Raw genomic sequence first — 22,599 nt, 5'->3', positions numbered from 1 at the left:
GAAGATTGACGGACTGCTAGACGTATGCAGAAGAAGATCAAACGTCGGTTGGACAAGCTAGAATTCCAACGCTAAATTACTTTCTGCGAGTCACTCGACCCTCGTAAGCCTTTATCGCAGATATGGAGGACGGTTAGAGGTTCGCGGTCATCGCCCATTCAGAAGTCACTCTACAAGGCCTTAGCCCTTCACCAAAATCGACCAGATGTAGACGTTGCTGAAAAGTTCTGTGCCGGATTATTAGGGCAAACTCCAGCCATCAGCAGCTCACCACTTTCGAGCAGTTGTCCGCCACCACGTGACTCCTGTATGGGCTTCCCGTTCACCATTCAGGAGCTCGAAGCAGTACTCGCTTCATGCAAACAGACCTCCGCACCAGGACCTGACGGAATCTCCTACAGAGCCCTGTGTCATCTGGGTGAGCGTGCGAGAATAGCTCTACTTCAGCTATATAATGATTGTTGGCTAGAGGGCACTGTCCCCTTAACTTGGAAAACTAGTCGTCTAGTACCATTACTAAAACCTGGCAAATCACCATTGGAACTCTCCTCCTATCGCCCGATCGCATTGGCTAGTTTCGTGGGTAAAGTGATGGAGAGAATGATTCTCGGCCGACTCGAGTGGTACTTGGAGTATCATGAGATCTACTCAAATGCCATGGCTGGCTTTCGACGTGGTCGATCATCGATCGATAGCGTCATCGACCTAATCAAGTACGTTGAACACGAGAAAGGCCGTAAGCGTCTTTGCGCCTCTCTGTTCCTTGACGTCAAAGGAGCCTATGATAACGTTACACATGAAGCCGTCCTTACCGCACTAGAAGAGATTGGAGTGGGTGGCCGAATGTTTAAGTGGATACGCAGTTATTTCCAAATGCGATCCTATTTTGTGAGTACAGAGACCGGGAACACGTCTACACATTTCAGTTGACGTGGCGTCCCTCAGGGTGGTGTACTGAGCCCCGTGCTATTCAATATAAAACTAATCGCTCTCCATACGCACCTACCAAACAATATTTATCTATCAACATACGCTGATGACATCTGCATCTGGGCATCTGCGGTAACTCGCCTGCAATTACGAGCGAGAATACAGAGAGCTGATACTGCAACTACTTTGTATCTACGCAATCGAGGCCTGGAAATTTCCTCCGGAAAGTGCGCTCTTCTGGCATTTACGCGCAAACCCATGTCGAATTACAGGGTGTCACTTAACGGTCAAAATATACCATATCGTCGATCTCACAAAATTCTGGGTGTCATAGTCGACAGAGACATATCATGGAGCCCTCATGTGTCGTATTTGAAAAAGCGATTGACAGGCATATGCCATCTTTTCAAGTTTCTCGCTGGAAAGACTTCGGGAATGCAGCCTAATGCTATGTTACGACTGGACAGGGTGCTTTTTCTTGGCTTTTTACGATACAGTCTGCCTGCATTATCAAACGCCAGCAAAACAAGTCGACGCATGATACAAAGCGTTCAGGCACAGGCGCTTCGAATATGTCTAGGTCGGCCTCAGGGTGCCTTAACAATGGCAACTATAGCTATAGCCGAAGACCACCTCGTGCAGACCCATATTGAAATTGAAGCTTTGAGGACACACATAAGGCATGTGGGCCGGACTCCCCATCACCACCTAGCCTCTCTACTAGTGGATAGACCTCATACTTCCTTTTGTCGAACAATAACTACACATGGTGACTCCCTACCAACTGGTTTTACGCCCGCGGCGAGACCTTTAATTCCTCCATGGTGCCTCAAACAGCCAGTCATCAACCTGACAGTACCAGGCATCCAGAAAAAACGAGATTACTCAATACCAGCCCTCAAGCAGCTCGCCTTACTTCTGCTGTACGAGAAGTACCAAGACTGCACCCACGTCTACACCGACGGCTCCGTCCTGCCAAACAGCTCAACAGCGGCGGTCGTTATTCCAACGCAAGCCGCAACCATCAAATTCAGGACAGCTCATGCAACCAGAACAACGGCAGCAGAACTTGCAGCGCTTCGCGCTGCACTGCGTTGCATTAACGACCAAAGCACGCAACGGTGGACGATTTTCTGCGACTGCAAGGTGGCACTGCAGTCACTTCTGTCAAATCTATGCCGTGGTCCACACGAGCAGTTGGTATTTGAAACAGCAGAAATGCTACACCATATAACAGAGAAAGGGCACCACGTTATATTTCAGTGGTTGCCAAGCCACTGTGGAATTATCGGTAACGAACGAGCTGATCAAGCTGCCCGATCAGCCCATACAGAAGACAACGACCAGTCAATACTTCTCTCAAGGACGGACACTGCTAGGAGGCTCCGCATTCTTGCTCGCCAACGCTCCATGGCTCTTTAGAATGAGCCTCTCTTTACGCATGCAAGATTACGATCCCCTGATCCAACGTTAAGCATGCAGCTTGCAACGAAAATTCGACGAGGCGACGCTACTGCTCTGTGCAGACTATGGTTGGGAGTCGCGTTCACCCGTGCGTACGCGTTCCGCATAGGTATGGCTGACCCCGCCGACTGTGCACACTGCGGAGATGAAGAAACAATTCGACATATCCTGTGTGACTGCCCGAAATACAACCTGGAAAGACAACACCTTTCTAATAAACTAAATAGGTTAGATGACCAGCCGCTGTCAGAAGAAAGTGTACTGCGCCATCGTCATGACTCATCGTCACAGAAGAAAGCCGTGCAAACGCTACTGGGCTTCTTGCGAACTACTGGCTTGCCGGACCGCCTCTGAGTGGACTGATTTTGTGTGTGCGTGTGTGTCGGTGTTTTTCTCTTATTTATTTTTTAACTCTCTCTTTCTCTTTCAATCCCCTATTCCCCAACCCCAGTGTAGGGTAGCATACCGGATACTAGCATCTGGTTAACCTCCCTGCCTTCCTTTTTTCGCGTTTCTCTCTCTCTCTCATGGCACTGCGGCCCAACGCTCGCTAAACCTTTCTAAAACCAAGGAGGTTATGACCAGCGAGAGCAACCCTTTCTTCTCAGATAATACCCAATGTACAAGTCAATGGCTGCTAAGGGTGAATGAGAGACAGGAGAATTCGGCTTTTAGTTAACACGCACGCTGCGATTTTTTTTTGTTCAACAACGCACTGAAGAAATTTCTCACCGGCACCACCTTCGAGGTCAAAATGTAAGACGTGTTACACACTACGACTACTACTACGACTACGAGGGACGAACGGGTGCCGCTATAAGGAGCTTCGCCCCTAAAAGAAATAGTAACACAAGGATGAGCCCTTTCTGATCCGAAAAGGTAGCCACGTTAAACTCGCTGGGCATGCGAGGAAAACGCTCCTTCTTAATCGCCGAACGCAAACCGCTCATCATGCCCATAGTAAGATGACTTCCGCAGCCGCCATCTTACGGTTGGCACGGCTTCACTCGTAGGCAAGAATTTACATTCCAGCATTTTTTTAAACCTTCTTGGTCCAACCCGATGTAAGTTCTCGACCGGGTATTGTTGACAAAGAGAAAAGATTGTCACTGGATCTTAGTTCCACTAAGTAAAGAAAAAAAACACGATAATCGAAATGTTATTTATAGAAGTTGTTGAGCTTTCAGTTTCCATTGTTTGACCACATGGATAAAGGATTGGATGTTATCAGATCGAAAGCTGCAGCTCACTCCCCAATTAGAAAGGTCCCACGAAAAGAACAAGTACAGGACGAGCACGAAGAGCTGTCACAGTTCGACACTTAATCTTCGAACACAAAGAAGGGCACATGAGAAGGGTGCACAAGTATAATACAAAGTACGAGCGCAAACTGACAATAATATCCGGGGTTTAACGTCCCAAAACCGCGATATGCTTATCAGAAACGCTGCAGTAGAGGGCTCCGGAAGTTCCGACTACCTGGGATTCATTAACCTGCGGCCAAATCTAGGCGCAAGGGCGTCAATCAATATCGCCTCCACCTATATAAAATGCGGCCGCTGCGCCTATAGGATTACATCTCGCGACCTTCAGAAGATGGCAGTGTTTACGGTTTTGTCCGTAAAGGGGAAAGACTAAAGCCGACGCTCACGCTTTGTTTACCCTTCCCCGTTTTTATCTTACATTGTTTTATATGAACGACTCGGTGCGTAATAGCCAGGTGTGCCAGCTGGGCCATAAAACCCTGTTTTAAGTACACGCATCCCTGAGTATAATAGCGAAAATATCGAAGCGGGTGGACTAGCGCTACGCCCTGTTGACTTGAAGTAATGCTATGCCGTCTCTTCCTACTTGATATTATTTTTATCAGAAGACTATTCTTATGCTGACAAGCACCATACACGTTCGTAGATATCTCTTGTTAGCCGACAAGAACAAGCATTTACGACCACGAAGCCGTCACCCGACAAAACTCCACTACGGCCCTGTATTACCCAATCTTCCTGCCATCTCTGAGTTTCTCTTGCTTTATTTATTTTTTGGCTTCTTGTAAGCTACCATTCCAAATTCTTTTGCATTACTGCTGTGTCAAAAAACATCCTGGCAAAAGGATTGAAACGAGGAATTCAATGAAGCAGAAAGTAGAAGCACGGGTGAACTTTTTTTTTTATTTGAATTGAAGGCAGTCAACGTAGGCGAGAAGGATGGGGAGGAGGGATTCACATGCTCCCCTCTTTATGCAGCTTGTTGCATGCGTGACTGGCTTTGAAAAGCCAAGCACCAAGGCCCAAATACGAGGCAGGCATGCGTACTGCACCAGCGTCGCAGTGGCAGCTGCGGGTGACGTCGTTCAGGCAAATAGAGAACAACAAGATATAATAATAATGATTTTGTCCGCGACAGGCAACTACGCTGCGGCGATGACGGCAGCTTTTCCACCGGTGCCGCATAAAAAGAGGATTTGTTGTTGGCTTGACTGCTTGGCTTCTCTTCTGAGTGTGCGTGCGTGTGTGTGTGTGTGTGCGTGCATGTGTGTGCGTGTGTGTGTGTGTGTGTGTGTGTGTGTGTGTGTGTGTGTGTGTGTGTGTGTGTTTAAAACCTCATTTCGCGTTCTCCGCTGCAGGTGATGTGTATAGGCACGCATACATACACGACCGCGCAATGCGGCTTACGAAGAGAGCCTTACACAACCACGCCACAGTCGCCTGAACAAACTTTGGCTCAAAAAGCAATGCTGTGAGCTCCTGCATGTGTATCAGGTGTCGTTGCCAAGCTGCGGGCAGAATCGTACCATCACCTCCTCGGTACCGACGTTTCTTCAGAACACCGGTGTTTTATTTATAATGATATTTTTCGTATAACTGCGTTGCTTCAAATATGCTACAATGTGGCTAAGAGGTAAAAAAATATGGTGGTTCGTGACTGTGCAGACACAATATTGCAAAAGCAATGTTAACATACACTATATGCAAGGGTTTTCATTCTTGTGCTATTGTTTATTTTCGCGTTTTGTCGGCAAATATAGATATGGACGCTCCCAGTCCACCATGGATCTCGAGCTATTAGATCACCTGGGTGTTTTTTTTAAAAACTTAGCTAGTGTCACCAAACAAAATGTTCGAAGCACGCACTGCCTAAATGTCATGATAGAGAAATTGAAATTCACAGCTGGAGACAAACTAACAGATCCCAGCTCGTGATAAACACCATGGTCACACGTTTCAGCTGCACTGGTTTAGCTCCATCTGTATAGAGTGCTTGGGCGCCGATTTTTTTTTTGTTGATCCTGGTGTGTTTAGGTTCGAAGGCTGCATGGAAACTGCATACGCTAATCTAATAGCACATTGCATTACAGCAAACGCTCTCTCATTATTAACTCGCCATTCATTCACTGCTTCTCGCGGTAGATTGGTGTCAAAGTTCCGGAAATTTACAGCTCAAATTTCAACGAAATTCTTGTCACTGGGATCATACGCGTGTTACTTACTTAGCAATGCTGTCATTCTCACCGTAGGTCATAACAATGAAGCCGTATAAATATAAATAGAAAAAAGCACTGATAATTCTCTTGTAATACGCAAAACCACAAGTAAGCCATACATGAAAATTAGTAATACCAGCTAGGACGCATGGGATGACTACAAATGACGAAAAAACCACAATATACCGCAAATACAATGGTAAGACTCAACCTATAATATAAGTTCTATGTTAAACAATTGTTCCAGACACCTCAAAGCCAACAGTATTTTCTCCAGCGTACATCCAATCATATAGCTGAGTTTGTGGTAATGATAAACACATAGCTAAGTATGTTAAAAACACCCTGCTACTTGCGTATGACGCATTTTTACCGATTACCGATTTCGTAAGACTAGTAAACTTTGACACGTTCTCACACGTTGTCATGCAAATGGTATCATGGGCCCCGTCAGCATTCTACTTTGCGGCCTTACGCCTAGAAGCGTGCTCGTAGCCAAAAAAGGTACCCTACACCCCCCCCCCCCCCCTTCCGAAGTTTGTGGGATGGGGGGGTGTTTTTCTGAGAACAAATGAAAATAGGTGTTTTAAGGCCTTTAAAAAATGCGCCGTCTCCCCGCGAAGAACATTTCTGGCGGCGAGCCTGCCAGTAAGTTTATCCAGTTATGCAGTGTATAACTGGATAAACAGTATGCAGTTCTGTGTATGCAGTTCTGGCAAATAAATATAATTTAACTAGTTGAACGAAACCTTCTGACCAACCACGCACAATCATATGAGTCAAAATGTTTTCCCTCACCTGGGTGATTCCATGGAGAACTCTGACGTGGAGTGCGACGAGTTCCTGGAAACGGCCGAGGCACCCGAGGCAGTGGCCGTGGCCATGTTTGAGTTCATGTAGCCAATGTGGCATCGCACGTCTTTGGCCGTGGTGAAGGCGCTGCGGTTGTTCTTGTCCGGTCGGAAGAGGATGATGTAGACGCGGGGCATGAAAAGCAGCACCAGGGCGACCTCGGCCGAGAAGCTGATGCAGAGGCAGAGCGTGATGACCTTGTGCTTGCTGCCGAAGTATATGGGCACGAACGCGGCCCATATCACTAGAGTCGTGTACATTGTGAAGCCAATGAACTTGGCCTCGTTGAAGTTCTCCGGCACGTTGCGCGTCTTCACGGCGTACACCGTGCACATGGCGATGAGAAAGAAGTCGAAGCCCAGCGGAGCGATTATGCCCAGCGTGGTGGTGTTGCAGATGAGCTTGACGCGGTCCAGTGCCGGGTAGTCGAACATGGAGTCGGGCGGCTCGAGCACCACCATGGCGCCGATGATGGCGCCCTCGACGGAGATGAGCAGCCACGTGATGACCACCTGGGTGGTGGCGCTCATGAACCGGGGCTTCTTGGTGATGATCTTCTTCTTGGAGCCGGCCAGGATTCTGCGAGGTCAGAATTGGTATTACAATGAAGTTACATAGTTTCGTATTTGCAGTGGCATTAACGAATGGGCGTCCATCTAAAACTTTCAAATGTAACGACTCGATGGTAAGCGGAACTACCATTTTCTGAGGCCAACAAACCTCCGTTAGTACAGCCAGGTTTGTACGCTAAGTCTCCCTGTGCCTGCCCGTTTGAGCAAAACAACAACACAATAAAATTTCATTTCTTCTGTACCCTGCAAAACCAATGATAGTCACATGTGTAAATCTTGTGAAGCATCCGAGCAGTCGTGGAGTAAGAAATTTCAAGTAAGTTGTAAATGGCTCAAGAGTGGAGTTCTGCCGACATGCACGGCGGCATAGTATGAAAGCCAGCAATATGTGGGTCATTTGGCGCGAGGCGCCACGTCTGGCGTCACCGAACCCCCCCACCCCGCTTCAGACGCAATGTCTTTAAATGAGTACGTCAATCCCTTCCAGTAATGGTCATTGGTCCTATTCCTGAATCATTCAGGAACAGTAAAGTCACGTACCCTAAAATGAAAGTTTCCGTTCTGTAAGGCCTCCTATATACTCCTAAAAGCGGCGTTCAACGTCACCTTTTGTCTAGCAAGCTACTCATAATGAGGTTGCGGTGAATACGGTTTTGTAAACACATGTTAGGAGATGTTGGCGCTGATCCCGCGTGGTGAAAATATAGCAAGGAGGTCTTTGAGTGTCTGAGCTTTAAGGTTACGCCGTAATGCTGACGTGGATAAGCTAATCCAAGAATGTAACTGAACGCGGTTTCTCTTAGAGAAGATCCGCCTTTGTTCAGAGAATACAAGCAGCAGCACGACGCTCTGTTTTCTGTACACGACTAATATAAGGGGCCTCTAGCACCTACTATTCACAATGAAATGACATTTCCTGCAATGTAGTCAACAAGTCATACCGGCAGCATATAGGATCCGGCCACGAAATGAACGCACAATCAAAAAAGAATCAGTGCTTGCTGTATCCTCTGATGTATTTACTGGGATTCACTGGTATTGCGGAAAATACATGTAACGAAAGACGCTGAACTAGGGCCTAGTGGGTCATGTGGGAAGCCGGAGCAGTGAGCACCACCAACTGAAGAGTCCAGACAACAGAAAAAAAAATAACACGACTGATCCCTGTGTCGTAAGAATCGGCATAACACGATAGTGAAACGTGCATTCACAGATGTAGTTGAGCGTTTACTGTGCATTGTTTCGCCCCTGGAGTGAAGGAATGTAAAGTGTAATGTCACGTGAAAAACGGCAAGGAGTTCGAAATTTACAGCGAACTCCTCAAGTAGAAAGGACGCCCGAAAAAAGCATACACTGGGCAAGCGCGAGTCAACTGTCACGTCAAAACCCTTAGATTGTTCTGCTCACACTCAAAGAAGGGCGCCCGGAACCAGTCCACCAGTATACACACACACGAGGAGTGTTAACAAAGAAGTGTCACATGTGAGCAGCACGCTCCTTTCGCATATACGACTTCTAAAGCAAGCAAAGTTACCTTCGTGTTCTCTGTAGCTTTAGCGCACACTTGCGATGACAGTAAAAGATGTACAAGCCAACCCCGTGATGACATAAGCACGCGCGCGCGAGTGTCCACGCCCTGTTGAAGCGTGCGCAGGTCGCAAGGCGCGGGGCGACGACCTTCAAAGTGCGCCCTCCACTCCCTTCGCGCCATCTCGCTACTAATAACAATAATACGCTTAAGCCACCAAGCGCTGAGCAGCACCAATGGTAAACGGCGTATACAAGCAGCTCGCCGTTAGGACGCTGACTAACGTACCTCTGTGGCCGAGTCGATCTGTGCACCGCACTACACAACAAGATGTCGTAGGTTCGATTCCTGGTGGTGCAACTACTTCTCTAGTTTTTTTTTCTTTGCCAACGATTATTGTGCAGACCCTTTCAGTGTTTACAAACACAGGCCCTTGATGACATCCCGTTTTGTCCACTGATGTGCCGTAATAGCATCGAAAGCAACAAGAGCTTTAGAAAATAGGCCGCTGATTTTTTAGTTTCCTTTCCTTATTTGGCAAAATATATTCAAATAAATGTTGTTTTGAGCTACATAAAAATCACAAAAGATTCCTCTGTACATTACGCACGTTCCTTTTATGTGTGAAACGAAAGGGAGACTTTCCTATCACTTGAAAAGAACTTGAAAACGTGCTTTCTGTTTCGACGTTACGAGTTGGTAAATGCGGTGACCGGAAGTTTTTTGTGGTACAACGCTTACAGCTTTGAAACTGTCTATATTTTACGGCGTCATATCTGTGACAGATACACGTTGCGGACACCAGAATAAAGCACTCTCGTGTTCTCCCTTTCATAACGGATACCCTTTTTTGGGGGCAAAGCTCTTTAGGGTCGAGCAATGTCCCCTGTCCGTCGGCGTGACACGCTTGGCCCATACTCACTCTAGAGTGGGTATGTGCCTCAGTGGATGCGAGATGGCAGTACTTGGAGTGTTCACTAGGTAGAAGCACAGACGTACGCACGGCCAGACAGACTAGCACGGACGAACATACGCACGGACGGACAGAATGATGGATGCATGAACAAATGGACAGACAGATAGACGTACGCACGGATGGACGGACAGACGGACGCACGGATAGACAGACGCATGCTTGGACGGACGCATAGATGGTCATGCGGGCGGACGGATGCAAGAAGAGACGGACGGACAGGCTGAAGGCCACTTCGCCCCACTCATCATCATTCACTCCTTGGATATGCTGTGATTTCGTTTATTTCGTTGCTTTTTATTAATACGAACAATAGCGTCTACGGATACCGACGGCAGCAGCTGCGTCAGGTCTGTGCAGAACGCACAGAACGGTCACAATGAAAGTTGGAAGAGCTGCATTTCCGAAACCTGTTGTAAAATTCTTTGGGGTTACCGATACAAGTATGCTTACAAGGCGCCCACTACACCATAAATCATAAATTTTCTGAAGTTGGGAGGCACCCATAACGACATTCTTTGTCATTCTGTGAGACACGAGGTAACCTCTAAGCAATTCAAAGGCATCACGTGCCCTTTGCTTATGCGGTGACTGATGACGATAAATTTTGGCTGAGCTCTTTGTAATGGGTTGGAAGCATTCAACGACCCATTTGTGACACAATTCGTATTGAGTTACGTCTGTTTACGGAATTCCCATTGTGTAACAACTGATCGTTATTTCGCTTTTACAACCCTCTATATTAAATATGTTAACACGGTTCCTTCCCAACATGACTCCTGTATAGGGCTTTCTCGCAAAGGAGCTTCAACCAACGGCATATATCTGTAGTGCAATGCTAAGTGGCCAATGAGAGGACCAATGGTCGAACCACGTTCCACCAAGAGTATTTTTCTTATTCGTTTTTTTCCGTATCGTTTCTCGCAATAGAGGTTACCGAAACCGGCAGCGACAACGGTGGACAACCACAGCGCCAAGAAAGGCCCTTATTATCGCATAACAGCTTTCGCACGGTGGGTGAAATGCCTCGTCCTATTCGGATGTGACGTTTCAGTCATTGATACAACGTGACTAGAGATTTCGCTTTCCGGTCGTCCTACCGATAGTAGCATACCGTCGAAGTTGTTAGCAGTACACTCCTTGATCTACAACAAGTACTATCAAGCGAGAGAATACAAACACAGCTCAAAGCCACCTTGGGCGCCAACTACAGGAGTCGTGAGATTTCGTGTGGCAACAAGGGACGCGTTTGTGAGGCTTGAAACATTTAAGTGCGCTCTATACCCTATGCTCAGCACCAGAACACCGACGGCAAATGAACATGTCCGTCTGAAATGAGAGACCACCGGTTTTTACACGCTGTCGGTGGCCTTGTGTCCCAGATTGGTCATTGCGATTGCTACCAGGCCATGTGCGGCTGTATAGGTGAAAGTCGGTTGCACCTAACACCCCCACTTTGCCAGTGGAGCTTAGAGAGACGTCTTTCTGCAGAGGGTCTTGTACCGAGAGTGTAACAGGGCTCGCCAGTTGCGTGGAGCGCGTCCTGCTCATTTCGATTATACATCTCGAGTACGTTTCTGGCGCGAGATGCTTTATAGTACTTCTCAACGAACTGCGCTGCGCCTCGGGGTGAAGTGCAGCTGGTGCGTGGCCTGTAACCGAGTGGCCTTGACAAGGAGTGTAGGCCTGGCGACGCTCGTTCAGCGTGTCTCAGAGCAGGGAACTGAGGCATACTCGTATCTGCACGAAGGAATGCAATCATACCACTCATACAGTCCGCAAACACTCAATGCGCGTGCCGAGAGCGCGTAAGCGTTAAATCCTCATCGCTCGCCAAATCACCGGTGCGCTGTTCTCGGAAACCGCTTGCGTGTGACTGATGTACTCAGGGTGGCTCAATGATTCAGCACTTTCAGACGACCCGATTTAGCAGCTCTTGAGTGCAGAACCCTGATTTGGCCCGTTACACGAGCTGACATGCATTGCTCATTTTAGCAGGTCCATTTAGGCTTCATTTTCTATTAGTCAATGGTCGAAAACAGCCTTAGACAGCTAATATGTATGCCTACTTTTGCCTCGCTTTTCTCGCATGTTGCATTGTGCTCGTTTCAGTCCCTTCGCTTTGCCTCTAAGACAAAGCGAAGTCCTAATGGTCGCCTACGAGGCAACCACCAAGAGCCCGAGTCACGGTGTCTTCACAGCCTGCACTTAACCTCCGTTTAAGTACTGTCATCATCGCCACAGGCTGTAGTGAACGTTGCGTGAATGTACCCCGAAAACAACTAAAGACTTACGCGTTCATACTTGTAAGGAGGTAATGCCAAGGTATTAAGGATAATTGATTTATAAGACAACGTACCTTGCGATCCGGTTGGTCTTGTCTTGGTGACGAGCTCCGCGTATATCATGGCGAAGCTGAGACCGGGGAGCACGCGTGTGATGAAGCATGTGAGTGCGCTGGGCTTGGCCAGCAGGGCGAACGTGGTTCTATGGCAGAGGAACATGCCGATCAGTATGATGTAGGACAGTTCGCGCGTCGAGCTCTTCACCACGGGCGTGTCGTTGTGACGGATGAAGATGATCATGGCAGCCAGCGTGGCCATCAGGCCAAGGATGGCTATGCTCATGGCCGCCAACGACTGGCTGTCAGTCCAGTGGATGTATTCCTCGGGAATACGAACACAACCTGGAGAAAAGTGTGTAGTTTCTAAATGAAAGAGCACTATTCACAGTAGATAACGAGTCTTCGCAGATATACAAAACGCAACCATCATTATCATCATCATAGTCATTATATTTAGCCTGTTTATCAGCCTATATTCCGATTCAATATCTGATGGGGGCCTTTGGCAATGATCTACTGTTTACCCTATCATGAGCAAGTTGATTCTTGTGAACTTTTTAATTGTACTTCCCGCCAGATGGGTGACATGAAAATACCGCGATAACAACACTAAATGTGTCAGAGTCATGACTGTTCACTCATCGTCACTCAGCGCCTGAGGCGTGGCCTATAAGAGCTCGCCGAACACGTCAAGATACTGTCGATGTCTCTTGGACGGGAACGTGCCGTTGAGCACGAAATAGAACAACGTCTACGCAGCAGAGCTCATTTATAGTTCACTAAAAAAAGCCATGCATACCAAGCAATCGAATGAATGCTGCCACTGGAGTTTGATATTTGTGTCACCGTTCCTTTAAACAAACGCTGCTCCGTTTTTGTGCGACATTCTCAGAACAATCTCATTTCGTGCTTTGTATAGTTTGATGAAATTACTTGCCCTTGCGTGAAAGTTTCGCTGCCTTAAATTAAAATTACTATTTTTTTCTATAGAGCGTTAAAAGCAAAGTGCCTCACCCTTGAGGTTCTCATTAGGCCACCAGCCCCTCTCGCAGTCCAGGCAGGTGTACTCGTCCTTGACGTACTGGTTCTCTTTGCAGGCCACGCAGTTCCAGCAACACTTCATCGTTTCCGAGTGAATACTCTGCAAGAATATAGCCGTATAAATGAAAATTGCAGAAAGATGAAGTAGTTGGAGTGTGCATGTGCGCATAAGCGTGCACATGTCTCCCCGTAAAGGGGCGGGGGTGAAAGCTCGTCGCAGCACCCTCCGCTACCAGAATATAAGGCGTTAAAAGCGATACGTCAAAGTACGGGCCAGACTCTACGCCCTCCTTTTTGCCATCCCCGTGGGCCCACGTGTGTGTGTGTGTGTGTGTGTGTGTGTGTGTGTGTGTGTGTGTGTGTGTGCGTGTGCGTGTGCGTGTGCGTGTGCGTGTGCGTGTGTGTGTGTGTGTGTGTGTGTGTGTGTGTGTGTCTGTGCATTCTGAACAAGCTAAGCATATGAACCACACTGTCGGGTACACTTCAACATTTTAAAGAATCTTAGAAGGAGAAGCAGGTGCTTCCCATAAAGAATACTGCTTCTTTAGAAACATTGAAAAGGGGTTTAAAAGAAGAAGAGATGCCATTTCATGTGACGCTTTGCGTTAGCAAAACTTGAAAGACACGCGAACGTAATTGAAGAAAGAGCTGTTTGGAAACGCCAGAACGTGTAATTAGTAGCAGTCTCGCAATGACGGCCTTGCCGGACCCTAAGGCGGGTCTGCCATTGGTGCACCATCTTTGAAGTACGGCTTGAGACTTAGGTTAACAAGGTTGTTAATGGCGAATTCCGGCGCACAAGAGCGGTCATGGACAAGCACTTCTGACTCGAGATTGTCCCCCCCCCCCCCAAAAAAAAAACACACGAACACACAAAACTGGACCAGATGGAAGTACTCCAACTAAGTGGCGCTTTCTTTCAAAACGGCCTGTTCTCCGAAGCCCTTGAAAGAGACCGTTAAAAGCTCCTGTCCAAGAGTCTGCTGTTCAAGCCGCTACTCGCCTGTTCCGTTCATTAGGCTGTGAATTTATGCGTTAAGCATGCCATCTCTGCCATGCTACTTTATACGTCAAATATGGCGCCGTTTTGAACAAACCTTTTTGCGCTTTTCGACTGTTTTTATTTCGAGTCTCTTGGTATTCCCATCAAGCAGTTGGAAGCGCAACTGTCGAGTGTGTAAATGCAGCATATGCAATAACAAGTAGGAGCTATGATGTGGTATAAAAAAAGAAAATAAAAACGTCATCGGGAGTCGAACCCGCGACCTGTGGGTCCGCGACCTGTGGGTCCGCGGCAACCGATGCCGAGCACACTGTCCGCTGTGCCGTTGTCACTTTTTAGAGCGAAGGCTGTTATGAGATCACAACGCGGGTCACGTGCGCGCCGTAGTTGTCCGCAGCCACTGCCCTCCGTGTTCGTAACTACTATCGCACGAAAGAAGAAAAAAAGTAAATAAGAACACTTAAGGAACACAGTGGTATTCAAACCCGAGCCCCATGCGTGCCAGCTCAGTATTATACCACTGAGCCACGTAGTTGCTTCGAACTCTCCTGCAAGCTTGCCTTAGGCAGGCTTGATGTCGGGAAAATCATCGCGTTAATATGAGTAATAAAGCGTTTTAGAACAGCAGAGGAACAACCAGGCGACATACAATGTGAATTGCGTAACTAGTGGGTAGTCAAATGCTCCCAGCCATAACAAAAGCTTGTTCTTGTTGCCCTTAACTTGTGGCTCATACCCACTGTGGAGGATCGACCCAATAATTGAGCGGTCTTATAAAGTATTATTCGATTTTAGAGTAACGAAGCTTACTGATTCTTGATCACTTATCACCTGTGGTGCATACCCACATCAGGCCTAATAATTCATCGTCGTCAGCTACAGCATGAAAATATAGCACAAAATTCCTTGCGAGTGTGTAGCGAATACCACGCTTCTCAGAAGATGGACGCAGGATTGCATAGTGAATGCCGTGCTACACAACTAGACTGGTCACTTTCTGATTACACCCAAACATTTTTGGCCGAGCTCTTGGCTATTATATTAGCACAACGTTAACTCCATTTACCTATTACTCCTGTGGCTATAGTTACAGATTCATTGCCGTTGTGTTCGGCAGTAACTGCTCCAACAGATTTGGATATTCTAAGATTGTTGCGATTACTTGTTCCTCATCATTTGCGACACCTGCGATTGATTTGGGTACCGGGACACAAAAAATTGTACTCAATGAAGTTGCGGACTCTCTGGCGAAAGCGTCTCTGACAGGTCGAGTTCTCTGTCTCCTTCCTGTTACGGCGTTTGCTGCTGCGGCAAGGTTCAGAAAGTATGCATTCTCTGTGTTTACTCCAAGTCTCGATTCATCAGCGGACTTTCTGCACCTACAGTACTCTTGGAGCAAGAAATGGTGTGCAGAAAGACGAGCTTACCAGAATGCGTAGCAGAATTCCAAATATAAATTTTTACATGCACAGGGCGGGTTCGACAATCTCCACTTTTTGCTCCTATTGCAACGAACTCGACACTATCGAACACATCTTGTTGAGCTACCAACGTTTTTCCTTACACAGAAAACGCAGTATAGAAATTATATTGCAGCAACTTGTTCTACCAGTTACGTCGGCCGTTCTGTTATCATTTGGGGCCTTTGCTCTGGGACACTCGGACAGGAATATTTTCAAAGCTGTCGAAAAAGTTATATGCGACTCGAATAGATTTGGTAGGTGTATCAACTACTGACAACTATTTAGTCAGCCTTCCTAGCCAAAAGAGCTTCAGTCTCTGGGAGATTAAACAAAATAGTGCAACTTAAAATTGCAGTTATTCTTACTTGACGTTACATCAAAAATTATCTTAAAATTATCTTAGCTCTTACTAAATAATAATCATAAATTCAGTATGTATGATCCGCACGACTTATGGCCGATCGCCCAGAGTGCACGTGCCAATGATCCAAGGACCATCATTATCATCATCATCATCATCATCATCATCATCGCTGTTACTATACAGAAATTATAAATATTTATGGTGTTGGGGGTACCGAGCAAGCGTGCTTGTAGCAGTTACCGAAAGAGTGTTCAGAAAACACTCTGAAAGACCGAGCTTTCGCTATGACTATGCTGCGCGTTTCGCGCAGGCCTGGTGGGTTTTTTCAAGGTTCAAAGTGTGCGACCTTGGCTCAAATGCCACTGCGCCATAGTCAAGTGCCTTCAACATTAAAAACACATTTTTTTAAATCTGCCATAGTCCTTTTAGCATTCTTGCTAAAATGCAGTAATGCGTAATGACCGCAGCATCCGCGATGAGTTCGCCTCTTTTTAAGTGTCTGTGCAGTTTTGTCAATGCCGAACACACCCCCAGGTGACGATATTACTTGTAGCGTCGGTGTCACTCATAGTGCACGTCCATACCAAAAAAAAAAGGCAGATCCCCCGTACAGTAGGAATCGATGATATGCGAAGCACGAATGAGAAAGGTTGACATCTCATTTTAAAATCGGCCCAACGTTACGAGGGGGAAGTAAATGATGGCGTACATGACTTCAGTGTCATGATTATTATGTTTGGATGTGTCATTTACCTTGGTCCTCTATTCACATCACGTGATACCAAATTTAGTATATGTGTAGCTAGCGAAACGGTCGCGAGCATGCTATGAGCGTGGTATGGTGTCATGTTTTTACATGACACGCATGTCTAGATTATCATGTTTGCACCAGTCACATACTTTCGTCATCCATTGACGTCACGTAACACCAAATTTGTATGTGTGGAGCTAGCGAAACGGACGCGAGCGCATCATAAAGGGCGCAATATACTCCAATGAAGCGTTGACGCGCGAGCACGCTTTGCACAGCGACGTTACGTTAGCAAAACGGGAGTACTGTATGGTCTGACACCAGGCGCGACCAGCGTCCGTCGGTGGGGCTCGACTGCAACCGGTGCGAAATGCGACGTGCTACATTTCGCACCGATGCGTTACCCAGACAACGACGCATCTCCCTCTTTTCGTGACGGAGGGATGCCAGACGCGCTGAAGCGCGCATGCGTCAAAGCAACGCAGTGTGGTGCGTGCCTGCGATTATATGGCAGGACCGGCGCTTGGTGTCGCAAAGGCGGTGAGTACGCGTGCTGCGTCACGTCGAAATGTATTGGCGCCTTAACTGTGGCATGTAGTCACGTTCTCGCATGACACACATCTCATGATTATGTTTGCACCCGTCCCATAGCTTCGTCATCCATTGATGCCACGTAATACCAAATTCGGCATGTGTGAAGCTAGCTAAAGGGCCCCGAGCGCATCATAAGTGTGTCATGTAGTCATGTTGTTACATGACATGCATCTCATGTTTATCATGTTTGCACCAGTATCATACCTTCGTAATCTATTCACGTCCCGTGATACCAAATTTGGTATAAGTGAAGATAACGAAACGGCCAAGAGCGCGTCATGAGCGTGGCATGTAGTCATGTTATTACATTACACGCATGTCATGATTTATATGTTGGGGTCTGTCACTTGCGTTCGCCATGCAATCATGCCATACCATACCAGTTTTGCTACAAGCCATGTCAACGAAACCACTGCAAGAGCTGCAGGACCATGAAATGTGAATCATGACATTCATGACATCCATGTCATAATTTTCATGTTATGACCACTCAAATATGTTATTCATACAGTCATGTTATGCTATACCAAGTTTGGTATCAATACCATTATCCAAACAGCCAGGAGAGCTAAAAGTCGTAGGTGGCTAAGTAGATAGATAGATATACAGATCGATAGATAGATAGAAAGATAGATAGATAAATAGATAGATAGATAATAGATAGATAGATAGATAGATAGATAGATAATAGATAGATAGATAATAGATAGATAGATAATAGATAGATAGATAGATAGATAGATAGATAGATAGATAGATAGATATAGATAGATAGATAGATAGATAGATAGATAGATAGATAGATAGATAGATAGATAGATAGATAGATAGATAGATAGATACGCTCAATGTCACCGAAGTTCGCTAAGAAATGCTCCGCATTTAAAAAAAACGCCCCCACCTTTCCGAAGGGAATGGTGAGGAAACGCGAATGCATTTCTTGCGCCGAGAGAGGGCACTGTTGCCGTCAGACGTCCGCCTTCACCGAGTTCTGCCATCGCCTTGAGAGGGGCCCAGCCAGCAAAGGGTCGGGAGTGAGGAGGAGTGAGCAGACGGGAGAGTGAGCGCCAGCGTTCTCGGTTCTTTGTTGGCGTTTCACAGCAGCGTCTCGAGCACACCTTTTCGGATGTTCTTGAGAGGCGCCCAGCCAGCGAACGGTCGAAAGTGAGAAGCGAGCAGACGGAAGAATGGGGCGCCAGCATTCTCACCTCTGCCTTGGCCGCTAAAATCACAGTGCTACCCTTCCCCAGGAACATGCACCCGGTGCACAATCAGGCTCGAAGAAGGGCATGAGCTCAATCCTTACTAAAAGCGGCCAACCTACACGCGACAGACGTGGTTTTCGTAGATGCCGCTAAATACGTGGAAAAACCCTACTTTGCAGCTGTGGCGGTCGCCCCAGACGGAAAAGCTCTTAATGCTCTTACCGTAAAAACACAGAAAGCCTGCGAGGCTGAACAAGTGGCCATTGCCCTTGCTCTAGCACTCCCTCAGTGCGACACAATATTTACCGACTCTAAACCCGCTGCACTGGCAGACAGCCGCGGTACACTTTGCCAGGCGGCATTAAGAGTTCTAGCATCTGTTCAGATAACTGTAGACAAGCATATCCACTGGTTTCCTGGTCATGAGGGGATCAACGTTCAACCAGGGGTCCCCAACGGTAATGAGCTGGCCCATAACCTCGCGCGTGATCTTACGTGCCGCGGGGGGTCGTGGTCCGGCTCACTGGCCGGGGACACCAACACGCACCGGAAGCCACTCCTATCACATCATGAAATTTGCTCGCACAATAAGTTATTTAAAAAGGAATTCCCCTCACCTCACTCAGCACTAAATAAAGCACAACAATTAACGCTTCGACTGCTGCAAACGCACAGTTACCCCAGCCCCTATATCTGCAGCAAATACCTACCAGATATAAGGCCATAATGCCCCAAATGCCAAAATTCAAGGTGCGATTTAAGTCACATGATGTGGCAGTGTCCCGTGCTAAACGCTAGCTTCGGGTCCTCTGCCACCGAGGACGACTGTTTCAACCATCTCAGGAGCCCCGGCAGGGCCCTTCAACACCAGGCCGCCCAGAAGGCTTAAAAGGTGGCTGGCGAGCTCCGACTCCCAGTCCCCACATTGGCGGAGCCACCGGGCTGGCCCCCGTGAGGGGTGCCCAGTCCCCTTCAGGACCTTTATTAAAGTTAATTCTCTCTCTCTGCCTTGGCGTTTCATGGCGGTGTCTTGAGCACACACTTTCGGGGGTTCTTGACAGGCACCCAGTCAGCGAACGGTTGAGTCAGACGAGAGTAGACAGGAGAGTGGGGCGCAGGGAGGAGAAAGAGCGAACGGCGAGAGAAGGTGGTGGTGGTAGTGGTTAGAAGGAAAAGGAAAAAGGCACCTAATTTTTGCCTGCCTTCAGGCGACACGGCGCAGTGCCTTATAGGGGTGGGGGGAAGGAGGGATAAAAAGAATCGAAGGAAAATAGACGAAGAAGTAGACAGGCAAGCGACGGAAAAAGAAGGAGATAGGAAAGTGGGGATCCGGTCGAAGCAGTCCAAGGGCGGGGCGCCACAATGCGAGAGCTGCACGGCGTCAGGAGACCGCGGAGGGCGAACCAGTCGGCGGGAGCTACGCTGGCGTCGAAGATCGCGAGGGCACAACCGTCCAGCTTGAAATCCTGCGAGCGAATCCCGAGAGAAGGAGCCGTGAAGCACTGCACCGACCCGTTCTTACACTCTCTCGCTCCAGATGCTCCGGTTGCTAGGGGCGAGGATAAGCGCGCGCGCCCGCAGCTGTTGCTATGAGAGAGGGAATGAGAGCGGAGAGATAACTCCTGCCGGTGCGCGGCCCCCGCCACGTACATTGCCGCCGGATGCCTGACATAGCCCGACTAATAAATGCATTCCCATTCAAAAATCGCGTGGCCATAACTCAGTAAACGTATGCAGTAGACTGGGGCACCCTTGTGCCCCCGCCGTGCGCCCACTTACGGTCACTAGCGCCAACTGCTAGTGTATAACCTTTAGTGTGCTACTATGAAATTATATGATTTCAGACTTTGTGATTCAGCGGCGTACCTTGACTTTTCCCTTTTCGCAGGGCAGCGAGCAAATGGAGATTGGCGGTGCGGTGCGTTGTGCTCGGTGCCACTGCACGTCTCGGGTCATTGTGAGCTCGCCGTTGACCCACGAACCAACCTGTACATAGTCGTAGTGGTGCTCACCCAGTTGTTGGTAGTTCATCAGGTCATACCTGCATTATCGAACACGAAACATGAATCAGTCACATACATTATGGGCAGTACCAGCGCACAAACTCACGGGACGAAGAGACACAAACACACGAAGCTTTCTCTCTTACTATTTCGTTCAATGAATGACAGTGATGTAGACACAAGGAGAGGTTCTAGATCAAGTTTGTTTGCATTATCCTATAGTACTACGTGATTTTTATGACTCGTAAGAACACACCTCGATTGAGCGAGTCAGTGAGTGAGTGAGTGAGTGGGTTAGTGAGTGAGGGGAAACTTCATTGAATAGGTCCAGCGATTTTGCGCTGGGTGGGCCCACAAGCACGCCGGCCTAGGTGACTGCCTCAAAGCGCAAAAAATTTAAGACAATTAGTTCACTAAGTTTCTGGCAACGAAACCTGGTGTGATTGAGATCGCCAAGAAAAAAAGGTGCCTTGTGTGCTAAGCACACACTTTCAAAAAAAAAAAAAAGGTGCCTTTGAAAAAAAAAGGTGCCTTTGAAAAAAAAAAGGTGCCTTTGAAAGTGTGTGCTAAGCACACACTTTCAAACATGACGCGGAGGAAGAACACGAAATATATTAGGTTAACCACGTCATGAAGACAAAGTATGCCGTGAGAAATGCTTGAAATTCTCTGCTGAGCAGCTGCTGCGTTGGGTAGTCGCTGTGCCACGCGGTAGGCATTTACTATGCGAAGCGAATAGCACAGGACGGTAAAATGCTCGTCGATTTGAAATCAGCACTAACGTATACAGCTGGCGTCATTTTGCAATGAAAAAGCACAAAAATAGCTGCAATATCTCTCGAAGCACGCACGCGAAACCCACCACCAGCTGTGGCTCTGGCTCCAGGCGAGGCGTCGACGACGGAGGCGGAGAAACTCCAGAGCAGGCGGCCGTTTTGTTTTCCCAGCCTAGCAGAAATCATTGGCAGTGCGGAGTTCTTTTCCGCGAACCATCTGTTTTGACGGTGCAACGCAGTAAAGAAGCCACGCGAAATATTTCGCTAAAGTATAATTGACTCGCATCCAATTCTCCGAACGCGCCTTCACGAAAAGAAATTCGCGACATTCGGTTCATCCGTGCTGTCACCTTCACTTTGGCTTAAAGAAAAAAAAAATGAATCACACGTGGCTCGTCCGGGGATGCTTTCCGGCTAACGATAACTGCGAGTTAGTGGGAAAACATCGCTTCCAGCTTGCACGAGTAACAGCGCGTTCGCCAGCGACAAACCATGAAGCTAGTATTAGAGGCAGGGGTACCTTTCAAAAGCGTTGGGTAAGGTTAGTGCAGTTTATGAAGCGTGAAATATCCTTGTACACGCAAACATCTCGAGCGTCTAAAGGAAAAAAAAGCGCAACGTCGACTTCCGCATCCACTAGAAATTCATGCGCTGTGTCAGCCGAAGGTAAAGCTTGTCAGGGAATTCTGCAGTTTATTGCACAAGCTAATGAGCCGCACGATAACACTCGCATGAAGAGAGCTTTCTTACGCCATTTTATTAACCCCGCAGCTTCGGGGTATTAGCTATAGGTTGCAGTGACATTCCTAGAAGGCTTAGGTAACTCAACCCTTTCGTGTCGGTTGCCGCCAATGGCATGACATACTTCTTTAAAGAGCAAGATAACGCGTGCTGTATACTCCCTGTCGCAGTTTGCTAATTTGGATAGGCGAGGCAAGGCAACGGATAGGTTGGAGGCTGAAAGTTCAACCTAATAGGGCCTGGTTGAAGGCTCTCCGATGAGAGATTGGGCAATCGGATTGATATGTGGAGTTGGACGTCCCAAAACCACCATAATATTATGAGTGACGCCGTAGTGGAGGGCTCCGGAAATTTCGACCATCTGGGATTCTTTAACGTGCACCCAAATCTGAGCACATGCACTCACGGCATTGTCGCCTCTATCGAGTACAGCCGCCACAGCCGCGATTCGATCCCGCGACCTGCGGGTCAGCAGCCTAGTGCCTTGTATAACCCAAGTGATGTCCTGTGACGT

The 22,599-nt window shown here is 47.7% G+C and overlaps 1 pseudogene; it reads right to left on the bottom strand.

The window, feature by feature from the left end:
- LOC142786650 (metabotropic glutamate receptor 5-like) overlaps window positions 1-22,599 on the bottom strand; it is a 147,152-nt pseudogene that overhangs the window by 13,459 nt on the left and 111,094 nt on the right.

This window comes from Rhipicephalus microplus, unplaced genomic scaffold, assembly GCF_043290135.1.
Source record: "Rhipicephalus microplus isolate Deutch F79 unplaced genomic scaffold, USDA_Rmic scaffold_27, whole genome shotgun sequence".
In the NCBI taxonomy this organism is placed as follows: Eukaryota; Metazoa; Arthropoda; class Arachnida; order Ixodida; family Ixodidae; genus Rhipicephalus; species Rhipicephalus microplus.
The sequence above is the reverse complement of the archived record's forward strand: the minus strand, read 5'-3'. Positions and strand labels throughout refer to the sequence as shown.